Raw genomic sequence first — 24,811 nt, 5'->3', positions numbered from 1 at the left:
TTCAAATTCTAAAATTCCAACTTTAAAACATAATTTGCCAATGAGAACAAGTATCAAATATCAGTTTATGAACCATTTTCCATCATCAATTCAACCTTTAAACCACCATAAGGGCACCAACTATGAAATTGAAAATCAAAACACCATCTATTCATAAGAACACCAAGAACCCATCAAGAAGAAGCAAGAGAGGTTACCTCTAAGATGGATTTTGAATTCCCCTTGATCACATAGGACTCCTAGCTATAGTCACCCCTTCTCCTTGAGCCAAAAAATGTCCCTAGAATCTTTAAAGTGCTAAAGCTTTATCTTGGCTTCCAAAATTCCAATCCTTGGCTTGCTTCTAAGGTTTCAATACAATTCCAAAGGAGAGAGATAAGAGAATAACATGTAAGTCCTAGAGTGTTCAACACTTGATTCATTTAACTCAGCCAAATAGCTAAAAGACCCTTTTGCCCTCACCAAAACCAATGCCCCTTTAACAAAACCAAGGGCATTTTGGTATTTTCTCGAGATTCTCACTAATCTCAAATATAACTCTAATTTCCCAATTAAATCCATTACACCCAAATACTCATCAAATAATTTCCCATTACTCGATAGACCCCTATAATGTACTAAAGTACTGAAATACCCTTAGGCTCACCCCGAGCCAGGTATTTAATCTCACTTTGACCTTTTCGCTAACTTGCTCACTAGGATCGTCTCGTGCCGAGTAACCCAAATATATCCACATAATAATGTGGCCTCAATAAAAAATCACATATATTTACAAATATACCCTCAACGGGTCACTAAAATACCCTTCTAATAAGAAATAGGCCCACATGCATATTTGATACACTTAAACATGCATAAACATTCATATCATAATATAACTCATGTAATCATACATATATAATCACAAAATACACATAATATTCATTTATGCCCTCCCAGCACACTAATCAATGCACTAAGCCTGATTAGCAAATTTGGGATGTCACACCTTTTTTCTGATGACATCATGGTTGCTCGCATGCGGGCAAGGCTATATAGCCTTGCCTTTCCCACTACCTTCATCTTCTTCAAATTCTCCAAATTTTCTTGTTCCTCCAAAAAACCTCTCCAGCTCGAAGTTTTTCTTCTTAAATCCTCAAATTTTGATCTATTTTTTCATAAATTTATCTTCAAAACCATTCTTCAAGTAAGGTCTCGATCACCCTCTTATAGTCGTGTTCATCATGTTCTTGATGTTCTTGAATAACTCGTAGGAAAACTTAGGGTTTTCTACTATTTTTTTTTCTTTTATTGGGGAAAATGGTGTTTGGGAAGTATGGAAATGCATTATAGCGCCTTGGGTATGCGTAAATTTTTTTAGTTGTTAGGAAAATTCATAGAATAAATGGAAAATTCAATTTTTGAAAATTGGAAAAAATGGTGGGAAAATTCCCTCTAAAACGTGAGCGAAAACGTTTGTGGAAAATCTTTTTAATAGCATTTTCGATCCAATTTTAGACTTGGTCAAATACAACATTGTGTTTATTCGAGCAACATACTGCTTTAGGCACACATATGCTGGTAAAAAAACTTACTTCCCCTTTTATTTTTATCAGATGTATGCACGCTATCACTGGGGAAGTGATTATTCCATAGACCTATACTTACTCCAAATGTTGGTCGATGACTTTGACCAGATTCGACTAGGCATCGATCTCAACCTAGAAACTCTTGAAACATTGTCTCGAGCAGGGATTCAAAAGCATCAATATCGCTTCCATTTTAACCGCGACCAAGAGTATCGTCAAAAGGTTGACAAAATACACCAAGGAATAAGGAAATTCCTTCCAAAGGATTGGAGCTACGTTGTCCATCTTGATTCTATCGACACTCTCTCGGTCGAAATTTCAACCATTGGGAGAGCAATGAGTAAGGCTTCAATAGTTGAACATGTTATAATTATTTCTTTTTCTCCTCTAGACATGGCAAGAGTAAAGAAGGTTACTCGTCAAAGAACTTCTACAGATCCAAAAGTCGCAAGGCATGCGACCAGTGCTAATAACGACCACCAACCTGGAGCGAACGATCAGACCATAAGAGGCGAGCCAGCAATGGCGATTACCAATACCATGAGGCTTCAAGCAAAGCTAAACCCTAGGATGAACAAAAATTTCAGCTGGAACATAGTGGGAGTTAAGGATAAAAAATTGATGAGCGGTAAAAGGGTAATTTGCATCCAACTCGTTAGTAAGTCATCGAGAAAGGATTGATTGATTGTAATGGTTATAACAATGGATAACGTATTTGTGGTTTGGAAAATACATTCTATGAATTCAAGAGTTTAATTCTGAATCTATAGTGGAGTCGTGAGAAATTAATAAATTTTGAGAAAATTTATGTAATAAATAAACTCACGAGAATTTATTAAAGCTTGTATTCTTGGATCCATGGTCCCCATGTGGAATCTTATCAAATCAATTTTAATAGTCTCAAACAATTGATTTAACTATCAATTAGAAATATCAAATTGTCTCGGTCAATTTAGTGATATTTACACGTAATAAGAATTTGGGAATAAAAGAGAGTCTTTGGAAAAATTTATTAATATTGATAAATTGGTGTCAATCTAAAATCAAGTCTCAAATTATAATTAGTTAATTTGAATAAGGATTTAATTATTTAATTAAGTAATTAAAAGATAAATAAATAAAAAGGCTTTGAATTTAGGCCCAATTGGGATTTAAATTCAAGACAAAGAGATTGGGTCCAAGTCCTCGCGTGGGAGCCGAAGGATTTGGATTTTTTTTTTTTTATTTTAATTTATTATTGAAAATAAAATAAAGTACATTAAGTTGCCTATATAAGGAATGTGATGTCTAGGGTTTTGAGAAGATAGTCTCAGTTGATTCACTTGGGTAAGTGAAAACCTAGATAGTGTAATCCCTTCTTGGTCGCTCTCTCTCTTGTTCTTCCCTCTCTAATTCTATCTCATGTGTTGAGAAATTGCCCATACTTGGAAGAATTTGGCATAGTCTAAATGGTTTACATTCTTGATAATTCCTAGAATTCAAAAAGGACAAAAAGATAGAGAATCTAAAGGAATGATACATTGTTCCGCTGCGTATTCATAAGTTTCTACATCTTTGTGTTTGTTTTAATTTATGAATCTGATGCTCATATGTTTGCCATGCTATTCTATAATTCTATTATGTTTTTCGAAAAGTAATATGGAGTATGCATCTAGATTTAAATTCCAAGATCCTACACTTGAACCCGAATTGTCACCAGGAGCATGAGGAGGTCGAGGAGGATGTTGTTGATCGTTAGTAATGTTGTTTCTTTTTTACTTTTTTTCATTTTTAACACTCGGGAAATCAAGTTCGTGGTATAAAGACAATGAGTGTTTGAGTAGTTTTAATCTCTGTGTAGAGTCCCAGAATATTTACTTTACTAGCTAGATAGTAGTAGTAGTAGTAGTAGTAGTAGTAGTAGTAGTAGTAGTAGTAGTAGCAGTAGTAGTAGTAGTAGTAGTTAGTGTTAGTTTTTAGTATGTTAGATTCCGTGGATTTTGGTTCAAGTTGGGACTTAGTTGGAAACTCATAGCAATAGTTATGAATTTTATAAGTTTAACCTATAGTTTAAGAATATTTATTATAACATAAGGTTTGATTAATATTGTTGGTCCTATGTGTATTATTTATTATAACCTAAGGTTTAGATAAAGCCAATAAGAATATGACACTTGTCATAAGCATGATTATTAGGGAATTAGAGTTTGTTATTTTATGGTTAGTTAAGAAATTTCTGGATTAGGTTGTTATTTAGATAATTAAATAGATTTTCCTATAACTTTAGTGTACTGTAAGTTCCGACCTATTTTTGACCCAGTTATTTTATGAATTTAGAAAAATAGTATTTCTAGAAAGTTGTAGATAATTGAATCAGATTTCTAACGGTATGAAGATGGTCTAAATCGGAGTCCTATGACTCTAGTTATATTGATTTTACTACAGGTGAGTTTAGAGTTACGAGATTTAGGGAAATTAGAAGTTAGGATTCTATTTTTTTTTTAAGTTTTAAAACAAGCTTTGATGCCTTAGACCTACCTCTGAACAATTTGACTGAGTCCTAAGCCTTTGACTGACGAATATTCAAATATTTTCAATTAAATTCATTATTTTTATTCAAAGCCAAAAATAAGATTTTTATTCCTAGAACTCTATAAATAGGACTTAGAACCCAGCCCTTCTCCTCACTCTTCAGCTGTGATCAAACTCCAATGTGCTAGTACTACCATAGAGTGATAAACACATGGGTTGGGAAAAAGCTTTTCCATTCTTAAGCTTTATAAAACACTTGGGAAGTGAGGTTTAGTTATTTCGGTATTGGAGTTAAACCAATCCATAAGGTCAACCAAGGTACTCTTATTCTTTAAGTTCAATCCTTTAAAACTCTTTAGTTTTCTTAGTTTCTTTTATTCAAATCCTATCTTTCGTTATTGGTTCTTGATTAGGTTCTTGAAACTTAATTTCTTTCTTGGTAAGTTTCCTCTTGATGGTTAGTTTCCACATTCATTCTTTATTCTTTAGAAATACTCACCATTTGTATTATTGGTTTTAGGAGTGTTCCAAATCCCGTCCTTGTTCTCATATCCCGGTGTTGGTAAGGAAAATATGATAGATTTTATGTGCTTATATGTTATGTTTATGTTATGTTATGTTATGATATGATATGTTATATGTTTGTGCTATGATATGTATATGTATATGTATGATATGTTTCAGTTCTTGGGTATATGTTTTATTTAGATAACAAGCCCCATAAATTTATATGACTTGTTTAGATAACTAGCCCTGTAGAATTATGGGCATATGATTGCCTAGCTAGCAAGCCCCAAGATGTATGATGGCCACTGTAATAGATGTTTTTGTAGCCATATTTTTTATAGTGTATGCTTATGATATATGATATATGTTTTAGATAGTCTTATGTTCTTTTATATTATTTTATGTAGCCTTATGCTTATGTTTACAATGTATGTTTTGTTTTTAGTAGATTTTCCTTGCTGGGCATTAGGCTCATTCCTTTATTTTAGTGTGATGCAGGAAAATGATTATGGAGGCGAAAGGATTCTTGGTAGCATGGCATGTGTGTTGAGGATGAATGGAATGGATGGACTGCATGTCGATCGAGGATGACGTTTATTTTAGTCTTTTGAAATATGTCTCTTTTGTAATTCCGCATTCAGATTTTTTTGAACTTGTTTTTAAAGCTATGTTTTATGTTTTGTAAACAATGGGATCCCATACCATACCATATCACATTTTATTTTACATTTTTAATAAAGACATGCTATTTCTTATATTTTGGGTTTTCAATAAAGGCATGTTATTTCTTATGTTTGTATCGAAATAGTAGCTATGTCTAGTAGTTTTAATGGTCCAAGGTCTTAGAAATAGTTTGGTCATTACACTCTAATACTTTAAATATTTTTTGTGCATACTGATACACTATACTGCTCGTTTAATTTTAACTAGATATAAATTTTAACTATTACATATGATTTCTAACTTCCTTGCTCGATGCAGCTAACAAAGTGTTTAATTTCCCTATTTGACGTAACAAACAAAGCACAATACTTTATAGCTTTTTTTTTTTTAAAATTAAGTACTACTCAGTCGTGTTTTTTACTCTTTTGCTTATGTGTGACTATGTATACTCTATATGCCTCCCAATTTATCGAGGGGGTTAAAGTCCTTGGTCACTTGCCGAAAAACCAAACATGTTCGAACGAATCTTGTTGTTAACAACAAATACAAGAAGTAGTGTACTTAGAAAAATCATACATGTTAAGCAATACTTGTCAAAATAACAATAATTTTGGCAAAATGTAAATGTGTTGAGCAAACTCCCTTTTAAATAACTCATAGTGAAATGGAAAAAATCGTGTCTATCAAATTGAAAATGTGTACACGCAACAATTGTTTTAGAAAGAAAACATCTAGAAATGAATTTTATAAATAACTTGTCGTGTAAAAATGGGCATAAACGCGCCTTACGACCAGATAATGATTAGTCTGAGAAATAATTTGTCATTACAAAAATGTGCATTTAAAATGAATACAAAAATAACAATATCTAGGAACACACTGGTCGTACAAATGGGAAAAAACATGTCTTACGACCAATTTTAACATGAAAGTGGCAACACTAAATTACTGATAATACTTATGAAGATGTTCTCCATTCCAGTATCTTGGAACCAGTTCACCGTTTAATCAAGCAAGATTATACATGACCGGCTACAAAACATCTACGATTTGGTACGGTCCTTCTAAGTTAGGCCCCAAAACTCCTGATACAAGATCCCAAGTATTTTGGAACACTTGTCGCAAGACCAAATCTCCTTTGGCAATCTTTATATCCTTGACCTGAGAGTTAAAATATTGTAATGACCCAACTATTTCTAAAACCTTGGACCATTAAAACTACTAGACATAGCTATTATTTTGGGAAACATACATAAGAAATAACACAACTTTATTTAAAACCCCAAAAATAAATATTGTGCAAAATACAAGGTAAAATATGAAATATAAAATACGGCATGGGTACCCATTGTTTAATACATAAAACATAAACAATAAACTTAAATCAATTGTTTTAAAAAACTAAGTGCGTAATTACAAAAGAAACATAATTGAAGACTTAAAAATAACGTCATCATCGATCGTTCACGCAGTCCATTCATCCTCAACACATAAGCCAAGCTGCCATGAATCTTTCTGCCTTCCATATTCATTTTTCTTTCATCAAGCTAAAAAATAAAGGAATGAGCCTAATGCCCAGCAAGCAAAAATCTATTAACAACATACATCATAAATATAAACATAAGACTATAGCATAAACATATAATATGAAACATATGACTATAAAAGCATATATCATATAGGACTACAATATTAATGGCCATTAACTCATTAACATGGCATGTGCTAAACCATCTAGGTCCTCTGTCTACTAATCGAGGTAGGTTAGATCACATGGTAGTACATGATAACCCATCTAGGTCCTCTGTCTACTAATCGAGGTAGGGTAAATCATAACTCTAAACCATGAAAATGATAAAAATTCTTGGGGTTTGCTATCTAAGCAACTATAAGTCCCAAGCGACATAAAAATATTCGGGTTTTCTATCCAAGCAACTACAATACGTATTCATAAATAAGAGTTAGGATCTAAAAAGAAAATAAAAGAAAACTAAAGAAATATGAAGAACTTGAACTTGAGGATAAGAATACCTTTGTTGAACTAGAACCCGATCTACACCTCGATACCAAAATAACACTATATCTCACTTCCCAAGTGTTTAGAAAAGCTTAGAATGATAAAGCTTTTAACCCAAAAATCGAAGTGTTTCTCTCTATGACAACCTTAGCAACTTGGAGGCTCTGAACAATGCTTGAAGAATGAAGAAAATGGCTGAGTACTAGGTCCTATTTATAGAGTTCAAGGAGTGAACCTAACCCCTTTTAATTTGAATAAATAAATGAATATAAAATGGAAAATATTTGAATTTTCGTTCAACAGATGCCCAGAACTCGGTCAAAATTGTTCGAAGGCAGGTCCAAGAGGTTTAGGGATGTTTTAAGCTTGGATTCCACAGAGTTCAAAAATGCAAGGGTGGGGCCAATTTATCGCCCCTGTAGGCGATATATCGCCTCCACTATGTTCCCGAGCCTCTGTTCGATCGTTCGTGCGAAGTCAACGTACTTTCTGTATCTTCCGTAGGTGATATATCGGATCCTATAGCTGTGATATATCGGCATACGTTGATATATCAAACACATATTTGCACTTATTAAGTATATTTGAAATTGATTAAACAGCTTGACTGAGTCTAAACGTGATTCTAGCAAGTGCTGGAAGGTTCTAGAGCTTCTAAATTATTATTTTACTAAACTCTTTACTTAAAATGCTTAAATCCTCCAATAAACATGATTGCAACAAGTGTCATGCTCTTAAATTCTATCTAAACCTTAGGTTATAATGAATAATATTTCTAAAACCAGCAATATTAATCAAACCTTATGTTATAATTAATATTTCTAAACTATAGGTTAAACTTATAAAATGCATAAGTGTTGCTATGAGTTTCCAACTAAGTCTCGGCTTGAACCAAAATCCACGGAAACTAACATACTACAACTAATACTAACTACTACTACTATCTAGATAGCTAAGTAAATATTCTTGGACACTACAATTCTCCCCTACTTAAAAGAATTTCGTCCCCAAAATTTACTTACCAAACAATTCCAGATACCGTGCTAACATGTCTTCCTCCAACTCCCACATTGCCTCCCTTTCAGAACTATTACTCCATAGGACCTTGACTATTGGAATACTCTTACATTGTAATTCCTTCGTCCCTTTATCTAGGATGTTAACCGGTTGTTCCTTGTAACTCATGTCTTTCTGGAGTGCTATCATATTGTACTTGAGGACATGAGATGGGTCTGACACATATCTATGCAGCATTGAGATGTGAAATACATTATGGCTATCTGCTAGAGCTGGCGGTAGGGCTAATCTATATGCAACTGTTCCCACCTTGTCCAATATCTCAAAAGGACCTATAAACCAGGGACTAAGCTTGCCTTTCTTCCCAAGCTACTTCAAACCTTTCATAGGAGATATCTTTAAAAAGACTTGGTCTCCGACTTTGAATTTCACATCACACTGCTTGGCATCCGCATAACTTTTATGTCAGCTCTGAGCAGCAAGCATACACTTTCTAAATCAGCACTACTGCATCTGGAGCCTCTCTAACAGCTTCGTGTCCAAGAAGTTATCCTTCTCCTACCTCATCCCAATGTAGCGGCGATCGACACCTCCTTCCATAAAGTAAATCATAGGGTGCCATCCCGATTGTTGACTGGTAGCTATTGTTGTAGGAGAACTCTATCAGTGGAAAATACTTACTCCACGATCCTCCGAAGTCAAGTGCACAAGTGCGCAACATATCTTCTGAAATATGTATGGTACGCTCGGACTGACCGTCAGTCTGAGGATGAAATGTCGTTCTAAGACTTAACTTGGTACCGATAGCTTGCTGCAATCTTCCCCAAAATCTCGATGTAAACACCGATCCTATATCGGATACTATGGTTTTAGGGATTCCATGCATTCGTACTATTTCTCGGACATAAATGTCTGTGTACTGATCTACTGTGTGCATAGTCTTGACAGGCAGAAAGTGAGCTGAATTGGTTAGTCTATCTACTACTACCCAAGCTAAGTCGTGCTGCTTATTTGTTCGTGGTAGTCCTATCACGAAGTCCATGGTTATGTCCTCCCACTTGCATTCTGGAATACTAAGCGGTTGCAATAAGCCTGTAGGGCACTGATGTTCTGCTTTCATTTGCTAGCATACTAACCAATTAGACACATACTCCACCACATCTTTCTTCATACCTGGCCACTAATACAATGCCTTAACGTCGTGAGTCATCTTAGTCGACCCTGGGTGAACTGAGTATGGGGTATTGTGCGCTTCTTCTAAAATCTTCATCTTAATTCCATGATCATTTGGCACGCATACCCAGTCCTTATATCTCAAGAACCCCTATCCTGATATAGAGAAATCTGTGGCCTTGCCTTCTTTAACTGCATTCATATGTGTTACTAATGTGTCATCATGCCCTTCCCGATCCGTATATCTTCTAACAGACTTGACTGGATGGACAAGTTAGCCAGTTTACCAATGACTACTTCTATTTCGGCATTGATCAGCTCTTGCTGAAGCAGCTTTTCTATTCTAGATATCGCTACTAGATTCTCAACTCTTTCTGCTTAGCGCATCAAAAACTAAGTTTGTTTTCCCGGGTGGTATAGGATTTCGCAGTCATAATCCTTTACTAGTTCTAACCACATGCACTGCCTCATGTTGAGTTCATTTCGCGTGAAGGAATATTTTAAGCTTTTGTGGTTCGTATAAAACTCACACCGTTCTCCATAAAGATAGTGGCGCCAAATTTTCAATGGGAAGACCACTGCTCCTAACTCCATATCGTGCATTGGATAGCGTTGCTCATATTCCTTCAGCTGCCTTGAGGCGTAGGCTATTACTTCATCATTCTGCATCAGTACACAACCCAAACCTTCTTTGATGTGTCACAATTTACTACAAACTTGTCATTGGGTGTCGGTACACAAAGTACTGATGATGAGCATAACTTATCCTTAAGCAACTGGAAGATCTCTTCACACTTATCCGTCCAGTTGAACCTTTGCTGTTTTCGGGTCAGGTTGGTAAGCAGAGTGGCTATCTTAGAAAAGCCTTCTACAAACCTCCAATAGTAGCCTGCTAGCCCAAGAAAGCTTCTAACCACTGACGCATTCTTAGGTCTTGGTCAATCCTTCACAACCTCTACCTTAGTTGGGTCTACAGCAACTCCGTCCTTGGATACTATGTGGCCTAGAAACACTACTTGTGAAAGCCAATATTCGCACTTCTTGAACTTGGCGTAAAGTTGATGCTCCTTCAATCACAACATAGTCATTCTTAAATTTTCCTCGTGCTCGAGTTCGTCCTTAGAGTACACCAAAATATCGTCGATGAACACCACGACAAATTTGTCCAAGTAGTCCTTGAAGACCCAATTCATTAAATCCATAAATGCGGCTGGAGTGTTGGTAAGACCAAAAGACATAACTAGAAACTTGTAATGTCCATAACGAGTTCTAAAAGCTTTCTTGGGAATATTCTCTTCCCATACCTTGAGCTAGTGATACCCGAACCGTAAATCGATCATAGAAAACATAGTCGCTCCTCAGAGTTGATCAAACAAGTCGTCAATCTGGGGTAGCGGGCACTTATTCTTAATTGTCACCTTGTTCAGCTCGCGATAATCTATACACATCAGCATGCTTCTGTCCTTCTTCTTCACAAACAGAACCGGGGCTCCCCATGGTGAATGGCTTGCGCTAATGAAACCCAAGTCCAGGAGTTCTTGTAGCTGCGTCTTCAACTCCTTGAGTTTGGTAGGTGCCATCCGGTATGGTTCCTTTGCGATAGGCTCAGTTCCCGGTACTAGCTCGATTGTGAAGTCAATTTCTCGAGTCGGCGGCAACCCTGGTAAGTCGTCAGGAAATACTTCTGGGAATTCTTTTATAAAGCGGACGTCTCCAACCTTTAGTGGTGTTTCCTTTACCACATCTGTGATGCTTGCTAAGAATGCGTGACATCCTTTCTCAATCATCCTCTGAGCTTTGAGAGATGAAATAAGAGGTGTTGGTAGTCCTGAAACTTTTCCCATAAAACTTAGACTCTGACCGTCAGGAGTTTCGAACATCACTTGCTTGCGTCTATAGTCAATGGTTGGGCCATGCCTTGCTAGCCAATCCATGCCCAGTATCACGTAGAAGTCTTTGATCTCTAACTCTATCAGGTCTCCTTCTAGTTCTACGTCCTCTATTTTGATCGGTATGCCTTGTACTATCCGTGATGATAGGACTACTTCACCCGAAGGCAATTCTATCACAAACCTAGTTCTAAATATTTCACAAGGTTTTTCTAATTTCTCTATCATTCCTAACGAGATATAAGAGAGTGTTGCTCCCGAATCAAATAATACTGAACATATATTATCTAGGATAGGAATCTGACCTGTGACCACTTTATTACTAGCTTTAGCTTCTCCCTGGGTCAAGGCAAAGACTTTGCCAGGAACCATCTTATTGTCCCTTTTCTCTTCTTGCTTGAGCTGTGGAAATTCTTTCTTTCGATGACCTTCCTGGCCACAATTATAACATCCCTTGGTGTTTGTACGACATTCACTAGGATGCTTCTTTTGGCATTTAGAGCAATGCCGGTATTCTACATAACCCGAACTGTTGCCCCCATTGTTTGTCCGTGCTCTATTATCATTGTCGGACTGCATATTGTCCGGATGCCTTCTCTTCTGGACATTATTGTTGCTATGCTGATGGTTGTCAATGTGGTTCCAACCATTCTGAGGTTGATTCTGCTGTTTAGGTTCAGGCTTACTAGCCTCCTCCTTACAAACATTCGCTTGTAGCCTTTCCACTTCTATAGTTGTTTCTAGAGCATCGGCATAAGAAGTGGTTTCAGGAGTTGCTAGCTTGACTCCTAGCTCAATCTTTGGTCTGAGTCCTCTAACGAACTTGGTGACCCTTAAAAATTCTGTTAGAACCAACTCTAGTGCAAACTTGGCTAGTTAGTCGAATTGTCGAGCATACTCTATTACCGATAAGATGCCCTGCTTCAGACTGATGAACTCTTCTACCCTTGTAGCGATGACTGTCGAGTTGTAATACTTCTTGTGAAAGAATTCCACAAATCAAGTCCATGTCAAGGTGGCGATGTCATGAGTCTGCAGAACTAAATCCCACCAGATTCTAGCATCCTTCTTTAGAAGAGAAGAAACGCAGGATATTTGGTCTGCGTTGTCGAGATTCATATGTGCTAGGATCGACTCTACATTCCTGAGCCATTCTTCCTCCTCGAAGGGCTCGGTTGTCCCTTCAAAGTTTGGAGTGTGTTGCTTACGAAACTACTCATAGATTGGCTCTATGTACTGACCTGGGTAGGGCGCATAGTTCTCCATTGGCCATCCCCAGTAAGGACCTACTTGTTGGGGTGCTTGAGCCATTTGCTGAGGCTGCGGTTGCGGCTGAGGCTGAGTCTGAGTCTGTGGCTGCGGCTGAGCCTGTTGTCAATGTTGCTGTAGCAGTTCTTCCACTTGTGGTCGCAGTTGGACAATCTAAGTGGTGTTGTCAACCAGAGGCGGCGGTGCACTTCTATTAGCAGCAGCATTGGTAGCACGCACTCCCTTACTTCGAACTGGAGGGGCTTCATTAGTCTCATTGGCGGCATTGGAGGCATTGCTGGCTGTGCGTGCAGACCTTCTGAGCGACATCTTCAACAAAGTTCTAACAGTTGAGAAAAGCGTGTTAGAACTTACCCTAATAGGCTCTAAGGCAAAACTTAATCTAAGAAAACATAACTCGGACCTATTAATTATGATTTCTTATGACAAATTAGATAAACCTTCTTTATCATTAGGGTGTGTTTCTATACTTAGAAAAATAAGTCATCTTTATTATTTTCTAAGTCTGTTTCTAATCATCCTATATGACTTAATTCTCAGGCTTGAAACTCATCGTTGTTCCAAAGTTAACCATATTGAAGGAGGGCTGGGATCATTAAAATCGTTCCCACTACTATGGCCCCCTAAACTCTCAATATAGAACCTAGTTCATTGATTTGTATCCACCCTCACCGAACTTGGTCATTATTTATTACATTTATTATGATTGTAAAAAAAATCAAACTCATACATGTCATTACAAAAATAACAATAATATTCATTTGGAAAAAGGTTTTCACTAACTACAATAATAAATGCAAAATAAATAAATAATCTAACATAACTAGGGGAAATCTAAAAATCAGGATCTTCTACATCTGACCCTTCATCTAACATATCTTCATCTATCTCTTCATACTCATCATTATCTCTAGCCTCAAAATTTCCTCCAAGAAGATTCATAAATATTCTAAGCTTTTGCTCATTAGTAAATTGAAATTCTAACTTAGAGGTGAACCTAAGTATGAGAAAATAATAACTCATGGCTACCGGTAAATCATCTTCATCATCTATAGTCTCCCATATTTCTTCTAATGTTGAAATTAAAGAAGGAAAATCTTAGAAAAAGCCTAATTACTAAGACATATTGCTCCGTAGCTCTCATCATAATTTTCTTAGTAGTCTGAAGATGAACAATCTCCTTGTGGAATAAGATTAATCTCTGAGTGATTCTTTATAACACTCCTACTGTATTCCTTGGCTCTCTAATCCTTTTCAATGCCTTAATGGCTCAGATATCCTCATAGGTCAAGGCTCCATCCATTCTTAACTGAAAACATAAGGGCTAAAATGTTAGCAATAAACATAAACATAAGCATAATAAACATAAACACTCACATTGGCAGTTAGAGTCGGAGCTTGTGCGCATGTATCAAGGAGAACTTCATGCATATGAACTGTTACTTTGATACCAACTGTAATGACCCAACTATTTCTAATACCTTGGACCATTAAAAATACTAGACATAGCTACTATTTTAGGAAACATACATAAGAAATAACATAACTTTATTTAAAACCCCAAAAATAAATATTGTGCAAAATACATGGTAAAATATGAAATATAAAATACAGTATGGGTACCCATTGTTTAATACATAAAAACATAAACAATAAACTTAAATCAATAGTTTTAAAAAACTAAGTGCAGAATTAAAAAAAGAAACATAATTCAAAAGACTTAAAAATAACGTCATCCTCGATCGTTCACGCAGTCCATTCAGTCCATTCATCCTCAACACACAAGCCAAGCTGCCATGAATCTTTCCGCCTTCCATATTTATTGTATCACCCTGGATAGCCAAGATCATTACACTGTGTGTTTATAAAGATGCAAGACTTGCTAATCAAGTCATTTAATTTGAAACGTGTTACTGAAACTATAGTTGAACTAGGGTTGAAAGGTTTTGGTCTCAAAAGCTTCATTTCTTATAAACAAACATTTTCTTTTACATGGGATCCCAGAAACAGTAAACTTACAAACCGTTTACAAAAGATTCAGGATTAAAATACAGTTACAAGCCACTCTAAGGAAAAACAGACAAATAGGCACTACTAGGAGAATAGGCTTTTACTTCGGTTCTTTTTCCATATACACTTCGGTTCTCGCACCAAATAAAAACCGCAGTGTATCTGAGCGAAGTTAAATGTCTGAAAAAAGCGAAGTAGTAAATTAACTTTTAACTTCGGTTCTTACGTAATAACCGAAGTGAAAAATAGACTTTCTACTTCGGTTTTTACGTAAAAACCGAAGTTAAAAGTATAAATAAATGTCGCTTTTTATTTTAAGAACACTTACTACTTCGGTTTTTTGTAAATAACCGAAGTAATATCTGTATAAACAAAAAAAAAATTACATATAAATTACTCATCCAGATATATTTCTTTCATCCACATATAACTCTTTTCAAAAAAACATTACAATACGTTCAAGATCTCAAAACATTACAGATTTTTAAACATTGTTATCTTATTGTGTAATAAAATAATAATCTGTCTTTTTTTTTTCTAGCTCAATCTTATAATTCATACTTCAAAGTTCTTTCATGTCAACATGATCAAGAAAATAAAGTTATTATCATTAATGTGGTTGGCACATAAAAAGATTACATAGAAAAGACAAAGAGAACCCATGAAGTTCTCGGAAAGATTACATAGAAAAGACAACGAAAATTGATTCAGCTAGAATCAAATAGCTCACATTATGAGAAACACTTTATTGCTTGAGTCCCCATCTTCTTTTCTATTTCTTTTTGGTCTGAAAGAGACTCAGACGAGGGAAGTAGTAGGGATGCGACTCTCGTGACAGAGCTTGGCGTCGTAACTCTCCCGACGAAGGAACTTGGCAAGGAGGCGACGGGGATGCATCTCGCGTGATGGCAGCGACGGCATGTGGCGGAGCATGGATCTGTGACTAGAAGAGCAGAGAGATTTAGATGAGAAATTGAAAAAAAATAATTGATAAAATGGGTTTGCTATAAGAGTGGCGGCTGGGAACACATGAACATGAAGGACTACTGTAGGGTTTCTTAATTAATTTGATTATATATACAACTTGGGGAGATAAATTAACGGGTTGGGCCTTTTGCTCAATTAAATATTCAGCAATTTAGTTTTTACTTCGGTTTATATATAACAACCGAAGTAAAAGGGTCTCCAAAAAAGAAAGACTCTTGTTTGTTATATAATGTTTTTTTACTGCGGTTTTTTCATAAAAACCGAAGTGGAAAATCTTTCGCGGTATATAGTTTTTTATTTCGGTTTTTTCATAAAAACCGAAGTGAAAAGTCTTTCATGGTTTTTACTTCGTTTTTTTTATAAAAGCGGAGTAATAACTATTTTTTTTAAGCGTACTCATTCCTCCAAGTGAAGTAAAAATCTATTTAGAAGCTTTTACTTCATTTTTAATTATTGTTTGTGTAAAAAACGAAGTAGAAGCTTATATTTCTTGTAGTGAGGCTTTTCTCATCCTGTTCCACTCCTCGGTCGTGGCAGTCAATCAGCTGATTATGTACATTCAGCCCCGAAGCTCTCCATCTCAGGACTGATCCAACTTGGCCATGCCTTTACCTGCACCACGTAGCACCCGTGAGCCAAGGCCCAGCAAGAAAACACAATAACAAAGCATAATCATCAAGCAACAACCAGATAACTCATACAGTATAAACAAGTACTCAACAGTTCAAACATTCATGTCATCCAAGTATTCAGCATACCAAGTACATCATTTCATATCAATAATCAATTCACATATGATAACCAGGGTTAACGCCCTTAGGCCGCACCCTCTATTTATCCCACTGACTCCGGCCCACTTAAACCGAGCTCAGTGAATATTAAGCTGTCCTCAGCTACTAGTGGCCGAGCCGCGCCCTATGCGCAAGTATTATTTATGGCACCCTTAGGCCGTTTATCATGTGTCCCATGGCATAATACCATCATGACATCATACAGATATAGGTAGCTCTTAGTCCCATCATAAATACATAACCGGGTGCCATGGCACAATACCATCATAACCCTCAAGCACGATCTCGTTCGAGCCCTAGTTTACACCTAGTCACGGTCACAAGTTAGAACCAACTCCAAACCTTAATTCCAAAACCTAGCCTCGAGACCAATCCCGAGCCCTCGGGAAGCCCTAATTCCACAAAACGAGGTGGTGGAATCAAACCTCAAGCCCCCGGGCAAAAACCCTAAGAAATAACTCAACAACCTCTTTCTAGGAATAGGGTAGCGCTACAGCACCCTAAGGAGAGCGCTATAGCACTACAAATAGAGCCAAAAAGCTCTGGAGCTTCAGAGCTTAGTGCTGTAGCGCTAGTCACAGCACAGCCCAGCACAGATTTTTCTCCTTTGAATTTTCCTGAGCCAAACCTTTCCAAAACTCAACCAAACTTCAAAACAAGCCTTCCAACATCCTCAACTCATCCCATAAGTCCCAACCATACAAAACTCAATCATATGCACCCAAAATCAAGGAAATCACCAAGTTGAACCTAGAGCTCAGAAACCCAACAAGAAAAACAACTGAAACCACAAAATTCAAGTGACCAATATCAGAGCTTCTTACATTAAATAGAGAAGTTCAACCTTAGGCTATCCTCCACTCTTCCTTAGCTTTCACTCCTCAAAGCTTCAGCCTCAATTCCCTAGGATTCCCACCAAAACTCAGCTCAAAATCCATATTTATACTATGAATCAAAAAACTGAATTACAACCTCAAGACCTTACCTCAAATGATGAGTAACCTCTGCTAATTCCCCAAGAAAAATAAAGGATCCTAGTGCAAAGTCTTGGCCTAAATCTTCTCTGAGTTCTAGCTCCAAGAGACCTCAAGAAATGGATGAAGAAAAACCCAAACCGTGAGAGAGAAACTTCTATCTCCTTCTTCCTTCTTTCCTTTTCTTTTCTTTCCAGCTTCCTTTGGTTTCTAAACATTCCACTAAGTGTATAAAGGCAGAGTGATGCTTATCCTTGGTTTTTAAACAAAATGACCCATTTTCCCTCCCATAATTCCTAAGCCTTTAAATCAACCTAGGGGCATTTTGGTCTTTTTCTCCCAATCCCCGCTAATTCCTCGAATGTCTCTAATATTTTCCGCTTACTTCCCGATGCCTAACTAATCACCAATTATATTCCTCAATATCATAATAGACCCCAATATATTCTCTAAATCCCCATCATTACCCCCAAGCTCGCCTCGAGTCGGGTATAAATCCCCGCCATGACTTTTTCGCTGAACCGCTCACTTGGATCACCTCGAGTCACAGATTACATATATATCCACATTATAATGTGGTCTTGACAATTTATTACAATTATTTACATTTACGTCCTCAACGGGCTAAAATTACGAATATGCCATTCTAACCTAGTCAGGGCCTACATGCATACTAATACACATAGTCATGCATCACATATATCAAATAATCATATAACATGCTTTTTAATCATTAAATCACATATAATCCAGTTATGCCCTCGTGACACACTAATCAAGGCCCTTAAGCCTTATTAGTGAATTTGGGTCATTACATTTATTTTCCTTGCATCAAGCTAAAAAATAAAGGACTGAGCCTAATGCCCAGCAAGGAAAAATCTATTAACAACATACATCATAAATATAAACATATACTATAAAACATATGACTATAAAAGCATATACCATATAGGACAACATTATTAAAGGACATTAACTCATTAACATGGCATGTGATAAACCATCTAGGTCCTCTGTTTACTAATCGAGGTAGGTTATATCACATGGTAGTATATGATAACCCATCTAGGTCCCCTGTCTACTAATCGAGGTAGGGTAAATCATCACTCTAAACCCTGAAAATGATAAAAATTATTAGGGTTTGCTATCTAAGCAACTATAAGGGACATAAAAATATTGGGGTTTGCTATCTAAGTAACTATAAACCCCAAATGACTACAAGACATATTTATATATATATATCAAAGCATAAAACATATCATCACATAAACATATAAACACATAAAATATATCCTATTTTCCTTACCAAAAATCGGGATATTTGAAAACAAGAACGGGATTGGAACACTCCTAAAAACCAACATCAAAACGATGAGTATTTCTAAAGAAGGAAGGTGAAAAGAGAACTAAACCACCTAAGTAGAAACTTACTGAAAAGAACCTTAATTTCAAGAAACTTAAATACCTTACCAAGAATCATAAACAAGAGTTAGGATCTGAAAAGAAAATATAAGAAAACTAAAGAACTATGAAGAACTTTAACTTGAGGATAAGAATACCTTTGTTGAACTAGAACATGATCTACACCTTGATACAAAAATAACACTATATCTCACTTCCCAAGTGTTTAGAAAAGCATAGAATGATAAAGCTTATAACCCAGAAACCCAAGTGTTTCTCTCTATGATAACCTTAGCAACTTGGAGGCTTAAAGAATGAAGAAAATGGCTGAGTTCTAGGTCCTATTTATAGAGTTCAAGGAGTGAAACTAACCCATTTTAATTTGAATAAATAAATGAATATAAATTGAAAAAGATTTGAATTTTCGTTCAACAGATGCCCAGAACTCGGTCAAAATCGTTCAAAGGCAGGTCCAAGAGGTTAAGAAATGTTTTAAGCTCAGATTCCACGGAGTTCAAAAATTCAAGGGTGGTGTAAAGACCTAACTACTCTAGACTTTGGACCATTAACAAAAACTATACATAGACACTAATCCATAATAACACTTACAAGTGAAATGATCATAACTTTATTAAAAACATGTAAAAACAAATGTTAAACTTACATAAAACTCAAAGTAGGATATGGGATCCCGTTGTTGTAAAATCAAAACATAACATAATTGTAATTAAAAGAGATTACATAAATAAGTGCGGAAAAATACACATAAAACCATAAGTAAAGACTTCATCCTCGAATCGAAACTCTCGGCTCTTTGAATCCATTCCGCCTCAATACACATTCCCCAAGCTTCCAAGAACCTTTCCCGCAACTAAAGCTATTTTCCTGTACATATAAACAAAAAGGAGTGAGCCTAATGCCCTGCAAGGAAAATCTAACATATAACCATATACATAAAATTCATAATGTAACATAAAACATATCATAACACTTATGTCACATACATACTATAATGGCCATTATTACTTGGGGGCCCATAAACTAAACAAGTCATATGCCCATTAGATTAGTGGGGCTTGCTAGCTAAGCAAGTCATATGCCCATAATCTATTTGGAGCTTGTTAGTTGTACGGGTCATATGCCGAAGTCTACAAACATACTTAACATAGCATATTACATAACACATAATCATAACATAACATATAAAATCATATAACACATAAATCCTATCTTATTTTCCTTACCAAAATTACCAGCATATGAGAACAGATTTTGGGACTTTGGAACACTCCTAAAAACCATAAATGGGAGAGTGAGTATACTAAAGAGAATGAGATGAAAAGAATGGAAGAACTATACCATTGAGAATATACTTACCAAAAACTTATGTTCAAGACCTTAGGTTTCCTAACCAAGAATAAAGAATAAGGTTAGAATGTTGAGTAGAAGACTATAAGAACTTAAAGAAAATAATACCAAATGAACTAGAGTGTGAAATACCTTGAATGCTTCTATAGCCAATCTAAACCTTGAACCAAAATGCTATAAACCTTACTTCGCAAGTGTTTGGTAAGCTTATAATGATCAAGCTTATAATTCCCAACCCAAGTGTTTACACTCTCAATATAATAACCTAGCAACTTGCAGCCTCTGAACTTAGAGTAATAGATGAATAAATGGCTGGGTGCTAGGTCCTATTTATAGAGTTTAGGAATGAAAAGATCTTCATTTAACTTGAATAAAAATAATGGCTTTTTAAGTGAAAAATATTTGAATTATCGTTCAGCAGAGGCTGAAGATTCGTTCAGAAAGATGATGGACTTATCAAGAGGTTGAAGATTTGAATGGAGAACATTTTTAAAATGTTTTAAAATGCCCTGAAGGAGGCGATATATCGCCTGGGCCAGTATGCCCGAGGCAATCGTGCGACGTTTTTTTTTTCCGTGCTGCAATATATCGGCATACGCTGAATATTTAAACACGAAATTACACATTTTTAGCTTAATTTAAATTGAGTAAATAGCCTTGACTAAGCCCTCTAACGTTTTCAAAGTTGCTGACTTACCCTAGGATATTCAAATTTTATCCTTAATAAATTTATTCCTCAAAATACTTAATCATTATTAAACATACACATGACATGTGCTATAATCTTATTGGGTCTTATCTAAACCTTATAATATAATAAATATTACCCTCAATATCAGTCATATTAATCAAACCTTAGGTTAAAATTAATATTCTTAAACTATAGGTTAAACTTAGAAAATCTACAAGTATTACTATGAGTGTCCAAATAAATCCCAGTCTGAACCAAAAATCCAGTCATAAAGATAATACTATTATTACTATTATACTACTATCTAACTTAACTTAGTAAAGTTCTTGGACTCTACAGGTGGGGCCAATATATCACCCCCTATAGGCGATATATCGCCTCCACTATGTTCCCGAGCCTCCGTTCGATCGTTTGTGCGAAGTCGACATGTTTTCCGTATCTTACGTAGGCAATATATCGGCTCCTATATCTATGATATATCGGCATACGTTGATATATCAAACACATATTTGCACTTATTCAACATATTTGAAATTGATTAAACTGCTTGACTGAGTCTAAACGTGATTCTAGCAGGTGCTGGAAGGTTCTAGAGCTTCTAGATTCTTCTTTTACTAAATTATTTACATAAAATGCTTAAATCCTCCAATAAACATGATTGCGACAAGTGTCATGCTCTTAGATTCTATCTAAACCTTAGGTTATAATGAATAATATTTCTAAAACCAGCAATGATAATCAAACCTTATGTTATAATTAATATTTCTAAACTATAGGTTAAACTTATAAAATGCATAAGTGTTGCTATGAGTTTCCAACTAAGTCCCGGCTTGAACCAAAATCCATGGAAACTAACATACTACAACTACTACTACTATCTAGCTAGCTAAGTAAATATTCTGGGACACTACAAATATCGAGTAACTTTTTGCTGGTACGCAACTACTCGCAATCGTGGTTGTTCTCGTTGTTCGTCAATTAAGGCAAGAGTTTTTGCTAGCAATTGGTGATTATGATCCTGGTCATACGTACTTCTTCTATGTGTTGGGGGGGGGGGGGGGGGGTTAACTTAACTAGTATCATTGGTTCATACCCATATACTAAGGAAAATGGTGTAGGACCAGTTGATGTACGAGTAGTAGTGCGGTATGACCATAGTACCTCTAGCAAGATGTTCGATGAGTTGCCTTTGGTTTTTCGAGACGCTTCTTCATGGTATCATTTAAAGTCTTGTTAATAGCTTTGACTTGCCCATTTGATTGAGGACGAGCAACTGCAGAGAGAAACTCTTCGTGATGCCATGTCTTGCACAGAAGTTTGTAAATAGATCGTTATCAAACTGTGTACCATTATCTAAAACATTCATTTTTGGTATTCCATACTGGCTTATGATATTTTTCACTACAAAGCTAAGTACTTTTTTTGAAGTGATAGTTGCTAATGGCTCTGCTTCAATCCATTTGGTAAAGTAATCCACTGCAATGACTGCAAACTTGACTCTTCCTTTTCCTATAGGTAATTGCCCAATCAAATCTATTCCCCATACAGGAAAAGGCCATGGAATTTGCATTTGTTTGAACTCATTAGAAGTTGCTCGAGGCATCTTGGAGAACCTTTGACACTTGTCACATTTCTTCATGTACTCCAGTGCATCCTCACTCATTGTCGGCCGAAAATATCCTTATCTCAATATCTTCTTTGCTAGGCTTTGCCCCTAAATGTTTGCCACAAAATCCTTCATGTACTTTTACCATCATCAATTCAACTTCTATTTTGGTAACACATTGAAGTAGAGGAATTGAGTACCCTCGTCTGTACATCACTCCATCAATGATTACATAGTTGGTAGCTTGCCGCAATACTTTTCGTGCTTCATTTTTGTCTAAGGGTAAAGTACCCTACTCTAGGTAGGTGGCAATAGGAGTCTTCCAGGATGGAGAATTGTCTATCAACAATGTTGTTTCTTTTTCATGGATGCTTGGTTGGTCAAGGAGCTCAACTGGTATTACGTTTAAAGTGTCTGCATCCTTAGCACTTCCAAGCTTAGACAAAGCAACAACATTGGAATTTTGGTTGCGTGGTACGTGTTGTATGATGTATTTCTTGAACTATGCAAGCTGGTATTTAGCTTTGCTCAAGTGAATTGCCATCCTCATGCCCCGAGCTTGGTATTCTCCAATAATTTGACTGACAACTAACTATGAATCACTATAGATATCTACTGACAAGGTTTTAACATCTATAGCAAGTCATAATCCAACAAGTATGGATCCGTACTCTGCTTCATTATTTGAGGCATTAAATCCAAATCTTAATGCACAATAAATACGATGTCCTTCGGGTGTAGTTAAAATTAGACTAGCCAAGAAGTTGTGCCTATTTAAGGAACCATCCACATATATCTTCCATGTTGGCCTGGTCTCCTCATTTTTGGCTGGTGCTATAACTTGCTCGTTATTGTCTGTCACCTATACATTCAGCAATGAAATCCACTAGTGCTTGCCCATTTATTGATATTCGTGGCTTGTAGGTAATTTCGTAATTCCCAAGCTCTATTACCCATTTAAGTAGTCGATCTGATGCTTCAAGTTTTGCAGAACCTTCCTAAGGGGTGGTCGATTAGAACCTTGATTGTATGGCCTTGAAAATATGGTTTCAATTTCTTTGATGGAAGAAGTAAGCAATATTCCAACTTTTCGATCAAAGGATATCTCATTTCTGCTCCTACCAGCCTCTTGCTAATGTAGTACACCGGATGCTGAGTTCTATCTTTTTCTCTTTTAAGTGTTGCACTAACAACATTTTTAGTGACTGTTAGATAAATGAGGAGAGTTTCACCATCAACAGATTTCGACAAAATAGGTGGTCCTGCAAGATGCTCCTTAAGAGCCTAGAGCGATTTTTCACACTCCTCTTTCCACTCAAACTTGTTGCTCCCCTTTAGAAAGTTGACGAATGGAACGCATTTGTATGTCAATTTTGATACAAATCTGCTAAGGGCTAATATTCATCCAGTGAGGCTTTATACATCCTTGATCTTAGTTGGTGACTTCATGTCAATCAACGCTTTGATTTTCTCTATGTTTGCTTCTATTCTACGTGAATTGACGATAAAACCCATAAAATTTTTCAAGCCTACTCCAAATGAGCACTTTAAAAGATTGAGATTAATATTGTAATGCTTTGAAATGTTAAAGCATTCCAATAAATCTTTATCATGCCCCCCAACCCTTTTAAATTAAACCAGCATATCATTGACATAGACTTCCATGTTATTGCCTATCTGATTCTCGAACACCATATTGACTAATCGCTGGTATGTCGTGCAAGCATTTTTAAGTCCAAAAGGCATTACTTTGTAACAATATAGTTCTATGTCAATTCTAAAGTTCGTATGGTCCTCATCGGGAGAGTACATGCTGATTTGATTATACCCAAAGTAGGCATTTATTCACGAGGTTTTTTGGCAACAGGGATTTAAAAATCCGAAAATAGAAAGATTAGGCTTTTTAATAAATCGAATAGAAGGAAATGATAGAAAACAAGAATACAAAATGCTTACATGATTTTAGGTGGTTAAGTGGTTAAAATCCACCTAGTCCACGATTCACTCTTATTGATCTATTTAGCACTACAAGAAAAAATGCTTTTAATAACACCGAAAATGTGTTATCAAAACTTACCATAACACTTTTTGATGTGTTAAGACCGACTATGTTATCGTAGGTCAGGGTACTTTACATAACACTTTATCATTGTTATACATATGTGTTATTATACTGTCAACGATAACACACTTTTTGCATTATTTTAATAAATAGATAAGTGTTTAATTATGTTATTTATAGTCGAATATATAACACATTTCAATACTTATAAATTTTTGTTATACTACACTTTAGTATAACACATGTTTTGTGCTATACTATACTTTAGTATAACACATTTTTTGTGTTATACTACACTTTAGTATAA

The sequence above is a fragment of the Humulus lupulus genome, chromosome 7, assembly GCF_963169125.1.
Source record: "Humulus lupulus chromosome 7, drHumLupu1.1, whole genome shotgun sequence".
NCBI classification, from domain to species: Eukaryota; Viridiplantae; Streptophyta; class Magnoliopsida; order Rosales; family Cannabaceae; genus Humulus; species Humulus lupulus.
Note: the sequence above shows the minus strand (reverse complement) of the source record.